Source organism: Pteropus alecto, unplaced genomic scaffold, assembly GCF_000325575.1.
Source record: "Pteropus alecto unplaced genomic scaffold, ASM32557v1 scaffold195, whole genome shotgun sequence".
Lineage (NCBI taxonomy): Eukaryota > Metazoa > Chordata > Mammalia > Chiroptera > Pteropodidae > Pteropus > Pteropus alecto.
Genome location: NW_006438073.1, coordinates 3,236,906 through 3,242,094, shown reverse-complemented (window position 1 = coordinate 3,242,094; position 5,189 = coordinate 3,236,906).

Genomic DNA, 5,189 nt, shown 5'->3' with positions numbered 1-5,189 from the left:
CCGGTCCCCTCCGGGTCGGGCGCTTGGCTCCCTCCGGTACAGCGGGAGGACGGCTCGGCCCCGCTGCGGCGTGCGCTCTCCGTCCACTTCTGTCTGCCCCCGCTTCTCCCGGGTTGTTCCCGGCAGCGGCTGCCGCCTCGGGACACACACGCACACTCTCACACCGCGACACGGAAACCCATTCTTGCTACTCCCTGGGACCTGAGGAACCCGCGCAGAGAAGTGACCCTCCCCGGCCTTCCACTTCCTCCCCCAGCAGGGCGCGTGGTCGAGTTGCGGGAGGCTCTACTGCTGTCCGGGAGTGGGGTGGGGAGCCCCGGCAGCAACAGGATGGGGGGATACGGCACGAGACAGGCCAGACTCCGGGATGGGGACTGCAGCCGGGGGACTCGGGGCCGGGTTTCCATGATTCCCGCGGGGAGAGCGGGTGAGCGGAGCGGTCTGGGTCCCCTCCGGCCCGGGCTCCTGCCTCCCGCCCGGAGGACAAGCCCCGTTGCTGCCAGGCTCTGCGTGGGCTGCTGCCTCCCTTCGACATGGGCGCTCAGAATTTGCTCGCTTTATTTCTCTCCTTTCCCCTGGAGCCCCCGCGGCAGCAGAGGGACCGCCCGCGCGTCCCCGCCCCGCCCGACAGCCCCGGCCGTTCCGCTCGTGCGCTCACGCCCTCCCTGGCTTTGCCGCGGGGTCTGAGCCCTCCGGTGGTGGGCACAGCCCTTGGACAGCCGACAGCGAAGGCAGCGGGGCGGGGACGCTCGGTTTTCCAAGCCCCACTTTCCTTTCTCGGCCCACTGGGATGTGTAGTTCTTCTCGCCGTCCGGCTCCGAGAGGAAACACGACTTGTGAACCAGAAAACTACAAATCCCTGCATCCACCGCGACGAGGGCGGGAGAGGCACGGTGCTGGGCATTTCTGGTGCTGGGTGGTTGGAAAGGAGAACGAACAAAGAGAATGGTAGGGATTGGCCGTTTCTTCTCTGTGCAGGAACTTAACACGTTACACACGTTCTTCATCTAGTCTTAACCACAACCCTCCGAGACACGATTGTATCCAGCTCAGAGAACCCTCGACTACTAGCCAGAGATCACAAAGCGCCGGGGAGGTAGAGATGGGATTGAACCCAGAGCCTTGAGAATTTCCCCTTACAAAGCCTGGGTGAGCAGTGTCAAAGGGAGATGAGATTGGTTTATCCAAGAGAAAAAGAACTGGGACCAGTTAGGAAGAGCTTCCTATAGTAAGGAAGAAGTAGTGGGATGGCAATTAGAGAATGACATGAAATTATAAGGAGTTATGGGGAAAAAACGGAATTTACAAGCGTCCATTCCAAAGCAGGTTAGGGGAATGGGTAGGATCTTATACAATGGGAATTGGGTTCCAATGCTTTTAGCTGTTGCATGATGGACAAGCATCTTATGGGGACAATTAAATACTTTGTGGCTGCATGTTTAAAAAAAAAGAAAACAACTGGCAAGCCTCAGACGTTTCAAGTGAAAGTTTTCATATGCTTTCCTGTCCTTGAGCTCATGTGATCAACGGGATGTTATTCGATTTATTACAAGCACTTTTTTGAGTGTGTCTAGTTAATACACTAGATCCATTGACTTGATGGCTTTAAAAAAGACTCTCGTTCTTGTTCTCAGTTAAGACCTAATTTTCCTGGCATCGTGGTTATGCTTTTTAAAGTCGTCTGTTAGGGACACATCTAACTATTTGCATGTGCTTTAAATTACTCCAGCCCATCCACCTCCAAAAACCACGAAGGTATCAATGAACCAATATCAGGAAACTGTTGAAAATTATTAGTCATCTATTGCAGCAAATTAGCATAAACTTAGCAGCTTAAAACAACACAGATTTATTATCTCACAGTTTCTTTGGACAGGTGTCCAGATACCTGGAGTCTTCTGCTCTGGGTCTCACACCTGCCATCCAGGTGCTGGCCTGGCTGTGTTCCCATCTGGAGCTCAACTGAACAAGAATCAGCTTTCCCGTCACTCAGGTCACTGGCAGAATTCATTTCCTTGCAGCTATTGCACTGAGGACCTTGGCTTTTTGCTGGCTGTCAGCCAGGGGCTGCTCTCAGCTCTTAGAGGGCACCTGGAGTTCATTGTCAGGTGGGCTTTCTCAACATGGCTACTTCAACAAGCCAGCAAGGAGAATCTCCAGAGAGTCTGCTAGCAAGATGGAATCTTCTTATATAACAAAGTAATCACACAAGGGTGACATCAAATGTGCCATATTCTATCGGTGAAAAAGCAAGTCACAGGTTTCCCATATACTCAGGGGAGGGCATTATACACACAAGGGTATGGACACTGGGATGAAGGGCCACTCTAGGGTCTGTCCCCACAGTGTACAAAGCAGTCTGTTATGCTATTCTTATCTGTTACTTCTGCTTATGTTTACGTTTGAAACTTTCCTTAATAAAAAGAATTATTTCTTTTAATTATATCTAAATTATAAGTAAGTTTCTAGATAAGCTGATACTATTGTTTACAGTTGTCTTCCCAAGAATTCCTTGTTTCTTCTCAGTCCGTGTTTACTGAAACCTAGGTCAATTAATTCACATCAGACACATACCTGAGGCAGTTCACAAGAACCTGGCATGAGAGCCGAGGGTTTCAGTTCACCACCTAAAAGCTCTTCTGTAAGGTGTGGTATAGCTCATTCATTTCACAGTTATTTATTTAGGAGCCTAGTTGGTGCTAAAGTACTATTTTAGCAGAAGGGGTATGAAAGGATATAGAAGCTTGTATACTGGGGCTAGAGGGAGAGGTGGAGAGACCACACAATAAATGCAAATAAAATGCAAACAATGAAAGCAAATAAATGACTAAATGATAAGACAATTTCAGAGAGTGACTACTACAACAACAACAACAACAACAGAGTCGTGGGATAGTGAAACAAGTGGGCCAGAGACTTGGTGGAAGGAGATATTTGAGCAGAGAACCAAATGGTGAAAAACGTCAAGTACAACAACCTCAAGGCAGATCAAGCCTAGAGAGTTCGAGGGGAGCAAAGAAAAAAGTCTGGCTGGAATGGAGTGAGGGACAGGGTGCGTAGTAAAGAAGTAAGGCTGAGAGGTTACAAGACTGGTGAGGCCTCTGGAATTGATTCTACGTGAACTGGAAAGTCGCTGGATCTGTGACCAGCATTGTATTAAGTGTCAAGGGATCAGAAAAAAGAGTAACATACAGTACTTGCCCTCAGGGAATATACGGATTCTAAAATATAATGCTAGAAGGACCTCAGTGCATCTAGAATTAAAGACCAAAACATTTGTTTTGCATAGGAGGAAATTGAGGCCCCAAGAAGGAGCCACCTGCTAAAAATTCCTTGAGAATGCCCCACAATTACAAGTAATCCATAAATGAATCTTGAATTGAAAGAGTTTCTCTGATGTAAAGCTTTAGAAAACTAACAAATATTTATTTAGTGCCTGTCATATGCACAGCAGTGTGATAAAGAGGATAAATATGACATAGAAGCTACCATATAGTTCAGGAGACAAGATCAAGACATATGAGAAAGAAACTAATACAATAAAAATAACTATCTTTTCTAGAGTCTTTTCTCATATTAGCCAATATCCTACCCTGGTTCTTTATATATTTAACTCATTAAATCCAGAGGACAGTCTAATGAAGCAAAGATTATTACTTTTATTTCACAGAGGAGGAAACTGAAGATCAAAGAAGTGAGGTGATTTGCCCAAGGTTTCACAGCTACAAAGTACCCAAGTCAGGATTCGAGGCCAGGTATGTGTGTCTGATTCCTACTTTTTCTTCTCTAGTGCGTTACACAATAGAAAGAATAAACCATGTCTGACTAACTGCCAGCTGAATAGAGAATCTTCATTTCAGAGGAAAGAGAAATCTATGAGGCCTAGGCTGTAGCAAAGTGAGGATGCCAGTGACAATTTGGATAGGTAGAACAAAACAGGACAGGATCTTAGAAACGGGAATGGTGGAAAAACACGTGATGTTTCTAGTTGGAGGAGACTCCACAAGGATTCAAGGGCAAGTAGTTTACTTGGGAGGGGATTCCAGAAAACACCACCAGGGTAGTGAGGAGGTGCAATAGGGAGGTGAAGGAACCTATGAAGCCTGCGCGATAAGCACGTTACACCGTGGGCAGCTGACGCTCAGACCCTCCAGGAACTCTGGGAAGTGGTACAGAACCTGCCTCACAGTCACCCTACCTGAGGGGCAAGGAAGCTGGACTTTACCCACCAATCCAACCGTTATTAGTTGAGAGTACCTTCTGGAAGCATTAACTCTACCTTCTTTACATTTGACCATCTGCCTAAAGCTTCCATAGCCATCACCGCCATGAGCACCAAGCTGGCCCTACCTTGACAGCTGGCAGTGTCTATGATTCCTGTGGGTCTTCCCCTGTTCTCATCTGACTCATGGATCCACTGACAACAGGGATTATGTTATCAACAAAATTAGAGCTTAGTTCCTTTCATCTGAGAAGCTCAAAGCATTCCACAAACCCACCTCGGTAATTTTCAGAATACCTCCAGGCAGCCGAGAGGAAGTATGATCTTCTCCGTGGAGAAGGGAGACGACACTCAGATCCCAGGACGTTATGTGATGTATATACCGTCCGGGGCCAGGAGGAGTGTGCACTCAGTGTGGTCAAAGTACGTGGAGGTCAAAGGGACATGGTCCTAGAAGGAGAGTTTTGAAATCACCAGAAAGGGATTTCCTCTGAGAGTTCTAAAATGGCAGGAAGTAATTGCTGAAACCCCCACACCAACAAAATTCCTCAGAAAACCAGCCACCTTAATTCCTTCCAACCCAGAGAGCCTGCTCCCGTTTTTACATGTGCTCAGCACATCTGGGAAAAATCTTGTGTCAAAACACGTTTAAAGGAATAGACTCACACTACAAAGAACGAGATGGAAAAAATTTAATTCAAAGTTTTCTTGTAATTTTCCCCAAGTGACTTTTTCTTGCCTTTTTTAACACTAAAAAATTACCTTTTAGTATTTTTATAAAAATAATACATTGCATTGAAAAAAATTGTATTATAAAAAAGAAATTATATTACACATAAATGTTAAAAATGGAAAAGTTGTTCAAATTCCCATTAGCTTAACAACCATTAACGTTTTGTTACCCATCCTTATATAATTCATTTAGGCATAGATACACATGTATGAATATATCTGTGTCATGTAACAA